The sequence below is a fragment of the Jaculus jaculus genome, chromosome 1, assembly GCF_020740685.1.
Source record: "Jaculus jaculus isolate mJacJac1 chromosome 1, mJacJac1.mat.Y.cur, whole genome shotgun sequence".
In the NCBI taxonomy this organism is placed as follows: domain Eukaryota; kingdom Metazoa; phylum Chordata; class Mammalia; order Rodentia; family Dipodidae; genus Jaculus; species Jaculus jaculus.
The window spans coordinates 249,085,513-249,099,371 of NC_059102.1; the positions used below are offsets into that span (position 1 = coordinate 249,085,513).

The following is a 13,859-nucleotide window of genomic DNA, read 5'->3' on the forward strand; positions in this document are numbered from 1 at the left end:
GGATAAGACGGTTGGTTGCCTACAAAACCAAAGGACCCAGATTTGATTCCCCAGAAATCCACATAGGCTGGATGCACAGGGTGGCACGTGTGTCTGGAGTTTGCAGTGGGTGAAGACCTTGGTGTACCCATTCTCTCTCTCCCTCTAATTCTTTTTCTCTGTTTCTTAAGTAAATGAATAATAAATGAAGCTGGGTGTGATGGTGCACGTTTGTAATCCCAGTACTGGGGAGGCTGAGACAGGCAGATCCTCAGCTCACTGGCCAGCCAGTCTAGCTGAATCGGTGCATTCCAGGCCAATGAGAGACCTTGTTTCAAAGAAGAGGTGAATTTATAAGCCCCCCTTTTTTGAAACAAGGCCTCTCTAAACACTTCTGTGTATGCCCAGATAGCAATGCCACTCTCTCACTTTCGGTCAGAGACGCTTTGCTTTTCAGATGGCAGGGACCACTGGAGTGACTCAGAACTCACCATATTGCTGAGAAGAGGTGACAGAGGAGTGCTCAGCATGGAGACATCTCTATCACAGCCTCCAAGGCTCAGGGACCATTGAAGAGGAGGTGGTGGGAAGATTGTATGAGCCACAGGAGAGGTAGGCCTCCTTGTAATGCACTCTTCCAGACACAAAATGGCCTTGATATCTATGACCTCACACTGCCCAACACTACCTAAATAAGATCATTGTAATAGGAGGAAAAGACAATGACATCAAAATAGAAAAGAGACTAATTAGAACAAAGAGAGTGGATTTGGGAGGAGGAAATGGGGGTGTTGAGAGGGAATTATCATAGTTCATTGTCTAGACTTATGGAAATCTTCAATAAAAAGTTTACAAAAAGATGGCATTCCTGAGGAGAAATACCTGAGGTTATGCTCTGGCCTCCATGTGCATGTGCACCCATGTGTACACATGCACACAGCACACGTGCACATTCAAATGATCTCACTAATAATGTAAATACACCCAGGTAAAAGTTACTTTTATTTCCATTTTAATACTTTAATTATTTATTAGAGAGAAGCAGATGAGAGAGAGAGAGAGAGGGAATACCAGAATATGTCAGGGCCCCTAGCCACTGCAAACAAATTCTAGATGAATGTGCCACCTTGCGCATCTAGCTTATGTGGGTGCTGGGGAATCCAACCAGGGTCCTCAGGCTTTGCAGGCAAGCGCCTTAACTACTGAGTTATCCCTCTAGCCCTATTCCCATTATATAGACAACAAAATGGAATCTGGTAATGTCAACTGGAGCTAGGACTTGGATGAGTTGTCTAATTATGCAATCTTTTATTCTTTAGTGGAGGGTAATTAAAATAGTCAGTTCAATGACCATGAACAAATGATGCATCCACTTACGGAGTCGTATCTCCAAGCAAGGCACAGCATTTTCCCATCTTTCTTCATGTCTTTCTAGCCACCACACGGAGGTATCCACTGCTCTGACTGCTACTACCATAGGCAAATTTTATTTCATAATATTGTAGAAATGTTATATACATTTCACTCAGAAAAACATTTTTGAGATTCATTCATATTTTTACTGTTTAGTTGCATTCTATTGTATAGACCACAGACCACAGTTTTATCTCTCCACTTACTGATGGGCATTTGAGTTGTTTGCAATGAATAAAGCTTCTTAGAAATTTCTCCATGCTTGACACTTGGCATGGAATTGCTGAGCGACAGGCAGCTGTATGGTTAACTTCATAATTGCCAAACATTTCCCGAGGTGGTTGAGCCATTTCATGCTCTCACTGGCAATGTGAGAGAATTCTAGTTGCCCCACATCCTTACCAACATAATATGTTTTTATTTTAGCCACCCTAGTGGATAAGAGGTGACAGGATTCTCATTTTTGTTTCATTGTGCATTTCTGTGATGAATAATAGTGTTGAGCTTATTTTCTCATGCTTATTAGGCATTCATACATTTTCTTTTGTGATGTGTCTGTTCCTGTCTTTTATCCACTTAAAAAATGGTTTCATTTGTTCTTTTATTGTTGATTTGTACTTCTTGACATGAACCCTCCTGCCCCCGACCTAGTTTGTAGTTTGTCTATACTGCCAGGATAGTCCTCAAATCCACAAGCAGCTCTCTGTTGCCACCTCTGCCACGGCTGACTTCATCCAGGACCCCCTTGGAGCACTGCAGTGCTTCGTGGCTACTTGCTCACTGAGCACCAATTCTGCCAACCACTCCCAGGCCCTGCAATAGGCTCCAAGAATGTGGTACTCGCCAATTCTGTCAACCACTCCTAGGCTTCAAGGGTGTAGTGCTCAACCTTACCCTGCTCTACAATGTTGGCTGAGTAGAAGCAGCTTGCCCACAGCCCCCCACTGAAACACGCGGAGTGGACCGAGGAAGTCAGAGCACTGTGTTGCGTCATACTACAGAGCAACGCTGTGTATGTGTATGGTAGATGGCTTATCTAGGTATCAAGGAGTGTGGCCTGGAGAGAAAATTGCCTTCTTTGGCTAGGAAGGGGTGATGGGAACCCCAGGAAAGGCTTCCTGGGTGAGCAACATTTGAGTCAGGATTTATAAGCCAAGTAGCTTTTCCCCTCCCAGGTGACTATTTTGTGGAAAGGGAGGATACTGCAGAGAGGAAAGGGTGTGTGCAAATGCCCAGGGACAAGATAAGGTACATGTATCCAGGAGCATCGTACAGCCCCACATGGCCATTGGGACAGTGGTGCTGAGAGCTTGGGGAGGTGACATCATAAGTCACCTGGTAGGGCTGAATATGGTGGCATTTGCTTATAATCGCCACTCTCCGAAGCCTGATGCAGGAGGTTATCGAGTTGAAGGCCAGCCTGGGCTACACAGCCACACCTTGCCTCAAAAAACAAAACAAAACAAAACACCCACCAGGGTTGTCAAATCAGAGATAAGGGTTTTATCCCAAATGAAATATAAGTGGTTTTGGAGCACTTGAAGATTGGAGAGAGTGTTGGGGGGGGGGAGGGCGTGCATTTATGGCAGCTGTGAAAATAGTGAGGGAGTGAGTTGTTGTAGAATGAGGTTTGTGGGACATTCTCCTAGCACTTGGTCCTGGGGAGAGGCGACCAAGGCCCAACCCGCGGCTGAGGGTCCAGGCAGGTGACAACTGTACCCTTCTCCCAGGGAGCTGCGGAGAGATGATTATCTGTAAAAAGACAAAGAACACACCGGTTGTCATGCTAACACAGTAACTACCAACCACCGCCACCACCACAGGAAAAGGGCAAATGGGCGGGTCGAATGGAAAGAAACGTCATGCCCGTTAGAGGGTGACAAGGGCACCCGAGTGTCTGACCGGGAGCAGGTGAAGTTGCTAGTTTTGACCCAAGAGAGTGATTTTGGGATGAACCAGTGGGGTGTCTGGGTGCTGAGGCCCGAGATTAGAAATTGGGGGGGGGGGCTAGAGATGAAAGAACAGAAACAGAGAGTAGCTGGCAGCTGAGTGTTCTGCGGGGTCAGACAGACGTGTAGAAACTCTGATGTGGATTCGGGGCCTTCGTCTTGCTCTGGGGCCTCCTCCCTCTCTCGGGCAGGAGTAACAACCCTCAGCCAAGGGTTGTTTCTTGACCATGCAGCTCCACTCCATAAATGCGGGATTCCAGGACATCTACTCCTCTCCTTGCAGGGGAAACAGCTCAGCTCGTGTGTGGCTGTTTCCTGGGGGTGGGGTGGGGGGACATCTAGCCCCCCTTCAGTCCCTCCAGCAAAGTACCCCAGCCCCAGCTCCCCCACCCCCTCGACACACACAGCAGGGCCCTGGAGAGTTACCTGTGCCCCTTTCAGCCCCCAGGCTCCTCTCCATGGCCCCTGTGCGAACCCCACCCTCCTGCAGGGGTTCTGGCCGCGCTGAGCTTGGCAGTTATGGAGCCGAAACTCCAAAGGGTGGTTTCTCCCCAAGAGATATTTTCTGCGTGGTTCCTGGTGCTCTGCGGCTCCGGGATGTTCCCGCCCCATCCTGCCCAGGCTGTGAGCTCCGCCTCCCGGGGCCTCCGGTCCGGCGCCCGGGACCGGAGAGGACGGAGTAGCCTGGCTTAGAGGCCAAGGGCGCCTGCACCGGTCGCGGTAGGCTGGTGAGCAGCTGAGATTGCCGCTACCGGCAACCCAGCAAACTTTCTCCTTTCTCTCTATGACAAAAGGAGGCAGAAAACTCGGGATAAGTGCCTTAATAAGAGGCTGTCATCGGCTCAACAAGAACTATTCAAAACTATCAATTATTTAGATACGGGGAACTGGGGAAAAAGCTTTTAGGGGCATTTTTAAAGCCCACATAGTGTTAATAGCAGTGTTCCTAATTTCCAGCTCCAAGATCATATTTAAACATTGGTTACCAAAGTCCGTAGGGGGAGTTAAAGGACCTTCATAAAAATTCCGATTTTTAATCTCAGGAAATTTCCGCGGGCCTCCCGTACACTGTGCAGACCCTGCACACCGCAGCGCTGCGGGCTGCCCTACCTCAGGCTGGGCAGTAGTCCTCGAGCCAGGTGCAGGCGCGAGGGTGCTCAGGGCTCCCTGCGGTCAGGGCTTAACCTTGGCTCTCGGATTGCGGTTGAGACCCGCGTCCCGGGCCGCGTGCCGATCCCCCCACGGCCACTAGAGGGAGCCAGGGCCCTCGGCAAAGCCCTTTCTGTTCTACTGCCCAAGGAGTTGGCGCCGCGTCCAGCGTTCTTTTTCTTCTTCCTTTCCCCTGTCTTTTTTCTTTGTCCTTTAAGACAGCGTCCCTCTGTGTAGTTCAGGCTGACCTTGGACTTGCGATCCTTTTACCTCAGCCTCCTGAATGCAGAGATGGCTGGTGTGCACCACCACTCCTGGTTTCCATCTGGGATTCCAACAGTTGTCTTCACAAGCGCAGGGTGGCTGAAGAGCCTGGAAGAGTGGGCAGCGTTCGCCAAGCCCGGATCTCTAAGCCACGTTGGGTCTTGTGTGTCTCAGGAAACCTTTCCGAGGATTTTTCACTCCTCTTGTTACCCCTGGAATTCCCCGCCATTACTGCCCTGGCCCCGTTTTACAATCTTCCTAGCAAGAAACCCAAAGAATGTGTTCACTTACTTCTTCTCTTCCTTCTCTCTTGTTCTTTATTATTATTTTATTTTTGAGAGAGACAGAGAAAGAGATGGGGGGGGGGGGAGAGAGAGAGAGAGAGAGAGAGAGAGAGAGAGAGAGAGAGAGAGAGAGAGAGAGAGAGAATAAGATTGAGAATGGGCACACCAGGGTCTTTCAGCCATGTGAAAGAACTACAGACACATGAGCCCACTTGTACGCATGATGACATGCTGGCATCACTGTGCATCTGGTTATGTGGGACCTGGAGATTTGAACATATGTTCTTAGGCTTTGCAGGCAAGCAACTTAACCACTAAGCTATCTCTCCAGCTCCCTTCTTCTGCTCTCTCTCTCTCTTTTTGTGGCATGAGTTGTTTTTAATTTGTTGTGCTGTTGTTAAAGTTCTGAGGGCTGAGTTTCAAACATCCCAAGGTCTCCCTTCCATCTTTATTGATTCTCAAAATTTTGCACAGAAAACTCGTAGGGGGCTAGATGTGCAGTATGTGCATCACACTGTTTCCAAGACTTCAAATTTCAAAAGCCAATTAAAAAAAAATACCGTTCCTGATTTGAGTTAGATACAGGGACAAAAAATAGCACATACTTCACATACTTGAAGGTTACATGGTCTACAAATGGTGGCAATATTTTCCTTGAGAGAGTAGTTTTGTTGGTATCTATATTTTAAATACTCTAAAAGGCACAACTTCAAGCAGTAATAAACACAAGCAGAAGCGATTTAGCCCTTAAAATATTCAGAAAACCTCTCTGTACATACAAGTGAAAGAATATGTAACACTTTCACACAAAAATAATTATAATTAGGGCTGGAGAGATGGCTTAGTGGTTAAGTGCTTGCCTGTGAAGCATAAGGACCCCGGTTTGAGGCTCGATTCCCCAGGACCCACGTTAACTAGATGCACAAGGGGACACACGCGTCTGGAGTTCATTTGCAGTGGCTGGAGGCCCTGGCGTGCCCATTCTCTCTCTGTCTCTATCTGCCTCTTTCTCTGTCACTTTCGAATAAATAAATAAAAATAATTAAAAATAATTATAATTATAATAAAGGATTTGTTTCTATATGTAGCTGAAATCTGCTGTTCCAGCCCACATGTTCCCAATAAAGACCCTAACCCTGTTCTTAACATTCTCCTTTATTTATTTATTTATTTATTTATTTAACAGAGAGAATGAAAAAGAGAGAGAGAGAGAGAGAGAGAAAGAGAGAGGGAGAGAGAGAGGGAAGGGGAGAGAATGGGTGCGCCAGTGCTTCCAGCCACTGCAAACCAATTTAGACGCGAGTGCGTCCCCTTGTGCATCTGGCTAACGTGGGTCCTGGGGAATCAAACCTGGGTTCTTTGGCTTTGCAGGCAAATGCCTTAACCGCTAAGCCATCCCTCCAGCACAACATCCTTCTTTATTCTATTATGCATGCCTGGTATGCAGGGGACCTTATGATGGACTTGTGGGAGCCAGAGGGCAATGGGGAGCTGGCCTGAACTCACAAGAGGATGGTTGAGGAGAGTTATGAAAAAGACAAGAAATGACTCTTGCACACAACTTGAAGACACAGGGATTTGATTCGAGTCTTGAGCCTTTGCTGAGTGTCCATTTGGAGAATGGTGCGATGGTGATCAGGCATGGTGAAAGGGTGTCAGCCATAGCTCAATGGGGAAGGGCCTTGCAACTGAAACCTGCTGGATCTCTCCTTCCCCACCTGTAAAATGGGGCCAGGCCCTCTCAGGTACTGTATGGACAATCACACAGGCTGATGGGAGAGAGGCTTTCTTAAGTGCTGAGTGACATCACATCCCTCACCCCCAAGCTTTTTGTCCTCAGTTGGAACATTTTCTTGTCTGTCCTCCAAAGCATTGCCTAGCCTAGTTGGAGCTGTTGGGGTACACTGCCGTTCTGTCACTGGACGGAGGCCTCCGTCAGGGCAGGGATGGCAGACACGCCTGATCCCCATCTAAGCCACCCGCAGCCTGGCACTCTCAGGGAACGCCTTCCTTCCTGGCTTAGGCTCCTTCACTGGGTGTGCTACTCAGGCATGAACTTCGGGTGTGTGGGTGAGCACTGACTGTGGGCTGGGGCCTTGGGGTCAGCCTGAGCAGGTCCCCAGCACCGAGTCCCAGATGTGTGCGATCCAGGACAAGCTGGAGCACTCAGGTTAGTCGGGTAACATGGGGATGTTACCAGGACCCTACACACAGCAGCACTGGGCCTAAGTGTGAGTGGGACCCTTTGAAGGCTCCTGCTTGTGGTGGTGAAGTAGGAGGTTTGCGCCCTTGGGCTCTCCCGTCCTGGCCCTTAGAATGCACAGGGAAGAGGCCCCGGGCCTGAGTCTTCAGTAGGCAGCAGTCTTCAGTGTGATTTCACTCACTGTTTTCCTCCCCGGTTACTACTGAGAGAATGAACACTTGCACATTCCATCGTAATGTATTATTTCTTTTAAAGGCATTAAAAAATAAATATAGAGATATAAATATCAAGGAAACAACATTATAGGTGATATGTGAATGTTGCACAAGTCCCGATGTTTATCCAAGGACTGGAGAGGTGTTGAGAACACAGGCTTTAGAGGCCCTGGCGTTTCTTCCACTGGTGTGGCCTTGGAGCTCTCTGAGCCTTGGTTTCCCACATCTGAAAATGGTGCTGGCATTATGTTCTCAGAAGGGTAGCTAGGAAGAGCTAATGAGATGATGCGTACAAGGTGGATGGCACTGGGGCAGGCACACAGAAGGAGCTTAATAATTGTGCATGATTTGAAGAGGGTTACTTTGTAGCAGGGGCATATGGGGACTGCAGAGGAAAGAAGCAGTTGTGTTTTTTTTTTTAACTCTCCCTCTGTGGAGTCAGGCTGAATGTCCACTGGGCATGGAGAGTAGAAGGAAGTGGGTCACCTGAGGAATATTCAGGAAGAGACTGGGCAATACAGAGGGCAGGGCCTGTAGCCCCAGTCAGAAGAGCTCTTTCTGCTCCTACCACCATGTCAACAGTGCTCAGGACGGTTCCCCTTGTAAGATTTACGCACGTTTATAATGAGACCACGGAAGTCTTAATCTTGGAGGTTTCTGGCCTGGAAGTCCATATTCTCTATTGAGGTATCATATTATAACTTCAGCTGACGAGACTTACAGCCATTCTCCAACTCATAGACAGCAAGGGCTACACTTGAAAAAATATCAGTAGCTTTCTGTGATGGCTAATTGTCAACTTGGTTGGATCCAGAATCACCCGGAGAGAAATCTTCGTGCATGTCTGTGAGATAGAAGACCGCCCCTCTCCCCATCTGTGGGCAGCACAATTCCATGGGCTGGGGCTGAATCAAAAGGAGAACATGAGCTGAGCACAGACATTCATTTCCGGTAGCCCACTTCCTGACTACAGATTGAACGTGACCAGCTGCTTCATGTCCCTGCCCCCATGTCTTCCCCACCACAAAATATACATAAATAACTAATTGAACAAAACTTCTTTACATGATTTTTGTCAGGATATTTTTTCCCTTCCTTTCTTCTTTCCTTCCTCCCTCATTACTTCATGAGTTCATCAGCTGTTTACTGAGGGTTACCAGATGCTAGTATTGTAGCCTTCACTAAAGCCATGAGTTCTTTCCCCTCTGGCACAAGCATCTTTTCAGTTCTTTCGTTTTTTTTTAAAAAGCTTTAAAAAAACATTTTATTATTTATTTGAGAGAAAGAGAGAGAGAGAGAGAGAAAGAATGAGTGCACCAGGGCCTCTAGTCACCTCAAATAAACTCCAGATACATGCACCACCTGTGCATCTGGGCTTACATGGGTGCTAGAGAATTGAACCTGAGTCCTTAGGCTTCACAGGCAAACACCTTAATTGCTAAGTCATTTCTCCAGCTCATCTTTTCAGTTCTTTAAATTAAGCAAAAGGAAGGAATACACTTGAAAGAGTTCCAGGACCTTTGCCAGTTAGATCTGGTTCACTTGCTTCAAATCTTTACATGCCATCCATGTCACAAGCGAACCTTGCCTTGTACCACTTGCCTGTGGATCAGTCTAGTTGGTCTGTTTGCTTAGTTTGCGATCTTCAAGCAGGGGAAACCAAACACCAGAGCTCAGTTTCAGGTGTATTTGCTGCAGTGTTCCCAGGAGCTAACTCACCTTTCTGAGCTGGGCTTTTCCTGCTTCCCATGGGCGGCCAGTTTAGCTTGCTGTTGGTCCTCCACACTATGTGTTTCTCATTTCTGAGACTTGAAAGACTTTTGTCCTCTTCTGTAATGAGGCATCTTTCCTCCTTCATGGAACTTTCCTGAAACTTTCCAGCCATCCCCTGCTTTGGGATCCCCAGTCTAGATCACGGCATGGGACTGGTGCCCTATTCCAGGAATCTCCCTCCAGTCATACCCCCCATCACCAAGTGGGGAGGTGACTTCTGGGGGGCAGCTCTGGTGTTGGGGCTGATAGTTAATGAACCCCCTTCATGCATTAAACTCAAGCCCACTTTGCCTAGGCAGATGCGATGCTATTTCATTTCAATTGCAAGAATTTAAGTTGAGGCAGGCACTAAATATATAAAAAACGTTCAACATCTTTAGTCACTAGGGAAATGAAAATCAAAACTACATTGAAAACCCATCTCGCCCTAATCAGAACGGTTATCATGAAGAAATCAAACAATAACCAATACTGGCATGGATTGGGCATGCAGCCCTTATATACTGTGGGAATGTAAACTAGTATAGCCACTATGGAAATCTGTGGGAGGCTCCTCAAGAGACTACAATTGGAACTACCATTTGGTCCAGCTGTACTGTGGAGGTTTCTACAATCCATGCTTGTTGCAGCAGTATTCTCAATATCTAGATTATGGAATCTGCTTAGATGCCTGTCAAAAGATGAACGGATGAAGACAATATGAATGACATATATGCACAATGGAGTTTTATTAAGACATAAGAATGAAATTATGTAACCTTCGGGAAAATGGATGGAACTGGAGATCATCATGTTAAGTGAAGAAAGCCAGACTCAGAAAGACAAGCATCATGTTTCCTTTCATATCTGGATCAAAAACAAACAAACAAACAAACAAACCTGTAAGACATGAAAGGAGAAGGGGGCTACTTGGGAAGAGGACGGTGACTGTGGGAGGGGGAGGAGAAGTGGGGGGAAGAGGGCAGTGGAGGGGTCAGGATGTGCATGGAACCCATTATGTCATACAATGGATATACACTAATAAAAAAGAACTTGAGGCATGCCTTGAGTCACATGAAAGAAGTGATAGAGCACAGATTTGTGAATTGTGACCTGGCCTTGGAGTCTGGAACACGCTCTGATTCCTCTGTCAGTCTCTATAGGAGAGTTCTAGGCTCAGGGGTACTTGAGGAAGGAGATGGTCCTATAAGCCCCGGATTACCTAGGGATGAATTGGACATGTAAACCTGTCTCTGGGGCATCAAGCAAGTGTCATTATATCTAGATTGGAATTGCTGTTACTGCCTGTTGTAGTGAGTGAATGTATGTGGCTTTGTATAAAGCCCCTCTATGACACAAACAATCACTCCTGCGACTGCATGCCGTCCCTCCCACACTTTAAGCATTTATTTTGCTTTGCTTTATTCCCCAATGGATTTAAGATGAACTACATGAAAACACTCAACAAAGTCATAATGAAATGGAAATAAGGACTATTCATGTCATGATGCTGCATGTCCTGCGTCCTGTGGCTCTTCATAGTCCACACTGTTCTCACTTCCCTAATCCTTAGGGGCAGAAAATTCTTCTTTGACACGTGTTCTAAGTAAAACGCCTGATACCGGGTGAACTTTCTGGTTTCCACGTACTGATTCAAAGCATCCCAGGCTCCCTTGTGCAAGCCTAATCAGCAGGCTGTCTTCCCAATCAAAGTGGCTAATTTGGAATTCCAGCCATGGTCAGACTTTCCTCACACTCTCATGCCCCTCTTGACCCAGCCTCCTTGTGATTTTTATATTTGCTTTGACCCAGTATCTTAGCAGGCATGGCAAGAATATTATAAAAAGGGGTACTTTTGGGCTGGAGAGATGGCTCAGTGGCACCTGCTTGCAAAGCCTGATGGCCTGGGTTTGATTTCCCAGTACCCATGTAAAGCCAAATGCATAAAGCGATGTACACATCTCGAATTCATTTGCAGTTATAGGAGACCCTAGTTTGCCCATACTCACTTTCTCTCCCTTAAATAAATAAAAAAATAAAAATAAAAAATATTTTTTAAACGGGGCAACTTCTCAACTTGTGAGAGTGGGCAAGGCAGACACACATGGCAGGAGAATCTGCTTAGGTTCAGAGCCCCCATGGCAGGCAGAGAAGGGCGTCTTGTCAGGTCTGAAGGCTTGCCTGACTCCGGGGCTGCAGAATCACAGGGATGCTGGTCCACCCTAGTTCTCTCAGATGACACAGAACCAACAACTGCTTCCCTTGCCTCAAGGAAACTTCCTGGTAGCATCTGCGAGCCCTGTGCCTGATGGGAGTATGGAAAGGATGAGGATGCTGAGCTGTGAGGACGTCCTGTTGTGCTGGCTGGGTGGCTGTGGGGCTTGGAAGTAGGAGGGGACTGGCTTGGGCCCACTCAGTGGTGATTCTGAGCCCATAGTGACACTCTTTCTTCTTCTTCTTTTAAATTTTTGTTTATTTATTTGAGAGCGACAGACACAGAGAGAGAAAGAGCCAGATAGAGACAGAGAATGGGTGCGAAAGGGCCTCCAGCCACTGCAAACGAACTCCAGGCGCGTGCGCCCTTTTGTGCATCTGGCTAACATGGGTCCTGGGAAATCGAGCCTCAAGCGGGGGTCCTTAGGCTTCACAGGCAAGCGCTTCACCGCTAAGCCATCTCTCCAGCCTGACATTCTTTCTTCTTGACTACCTGATCTATAGCCCCATCTGGGGCGGGGGATGCACCTAGTATATATGACAATGCAGGGCCCTGGGATTATGATCCGTGGGCTTGGTCATCAGGTTTAAGACCATTTTGATAGATGTACTGCCTGTTAGTCTTTGAAGGACTTGGGGGACAAGCCCAAGGGAAGTCTTGGAAAAGGCTGGGGCACCTCAGCTTTGCTCTGAATCAGCCCAGCGGCTTTGGACAAACACTGAACTTTTGAGCACTTGGAGCAGGACCAAGTATTTAAGGATGATAAGATAGGATGTTAGGAAAAGGCTCAGAGCCAGTAGGAGCGCAATGGCTTCCTGCTCATTGTTTCTTGCTTTGAGGAGGAGACTTCCCCTTCATTTGGGATGCCATAACAAGTACCTTCGAGGAGTCATCTATGAACAGCTGAATTCTCTGGAATTCTCTGGAAGCTAGGACGTCCCAGTTCAAGGTGCAAGGTGATTGTCTGGCCAGGACTCCATCGTTACTCTGATTCAGCCTTGTTGCTGCATCCTCCTCAAGGGGCAGATGCTTATTTGTGACAAGATAGAGAAGTGAAAGGGGTAGAAGAGGAATCAGCTCTCTGAAGCCTCCGACATAAGGTCACTAGCCCTATTCATGAGGTCTTGTCTCTTAATGCGATCCCATTAACAACTGAGTACCAGCATATGAATTTGGGGAACATTTAGACCATAGCAGATTTGGGTCAGATGATCTTTGACGGTTTTTTCCTGAGCCAGGGCTACAAGGTATGAGCAGAACTAACCCGGGTGTGCTTTGAAGTCTGCATGGACGAGGTCCTGCCCTTCAAGAGTTCAGCTTGTGCTTGGGTATACAGACATGCCCACAGGTGCTTCTCACCTGGCAGACCCGAGAAGTGCTCTTGACCAGTGTGGAGTGGATGGTGATAGCTGATGGTGGTTTGGGACAGGTGGGTGTCTCCGGCGCATGGGCAGGGGGAGGCCTTCCAGACTTTTAAAATGACATAAGCCGGGGCCAGCGGGAGTGAGATAGCGGCGTGGCGAGGACATGCAGATGCGCATGGGCGGGGAGTGGGGCGGGTTGTGGCTTTCCGAGAGAAAGCTGCATATGGAGGCATAGGCAGGGCCATGTCAGGCACAGATTGACAAGCCAAGGGGCGTTGACTGGGCCCACCCTCAGCCCTCATGCATTTGAAGGCAGGCACCTTGGTTCTGCCACCCAGCATCAATTTAGACGCGAGTCCTCAGTGGCTTCTGGGGCTGCTTGTTGTCCTGACCCACACATGGGACAAGGCGCCGCTCCGCTCAAGGCCCTTTCACGGCTCCTCACGCCTCCTGACGGGGCCCCCCACTTCCTGTCTTGTCTTCCAGGCCTTGTGTGATCTCATCATAGTCCTCTCTCCACATCAGCTCCTCTCTCTTCGCCTCCTTCAAACCCTCCTCTTCCGGCTCCGCTTTCCTGCACACACACCCCTTGGAGCTCAGTTTAGGAGCTGCTTCCTTCAGAAGCCCTCCTTGCCTCCCACCTGCCTCCCACGGTCCCTGTGCCTCCTCATCTCAGCGCATCTCCCTGTCTGCTATCTGCCTTCCTTGGCAGGCTATCAGCACCTAGGGACAGGGGCAGGTCTGTCCTTCTCCTCTGTCCCTAGGCCCCTGGCAGTACTTGACCCTTAGTAGGTGCCCATTATTCCTTCAAGCATGCATGAATGAGTGAATCAAGGCCGGTCTTCTATTTTCTCCTGGCCATGTGTTCACTATCCTGACCCCCGCTGGGGCTCTGCATGTCCTCACTACCTTGTTAGAACTAAGATTCAGTTCTGTGCATCCCTATTTCTGGATTTCCTATACAGTGCCTGGTGCACAAAGCACTCCTCCTTCCCACATCCCGGAGCCCACCCAGTCTGTTTCTGAGGCTGGAGTCCTTCAAATTCTTCAGTAGGAGGACGTTTCATCTTGG

The 13,859-nt window shown here is 48.1% G+C and overlaps 1 long non-coding RNA gene across 1 annotated transcript in view; it reads right to left on the bottom strand.

The window, feature by feature from the left end:
- Positions 1 to 2,921: 2,921 nt before the first annotated feature.
- LOC123457623 overlaps positions 2,922 to 13,859 on the bottom strand; it is a 29,397-nt gene continuing 18,459 nt past the window's right edge. Inside the window, exon 3 of the long non-coding RNA XR_006635083.1 lies at positions 2,922 to 3,144. This is a non-coding gene — a long non-coding RNA (uncharacterized LOC123457623). The remainder of the gene's footprint in view (positions 3,145 to 13,859) is intronic.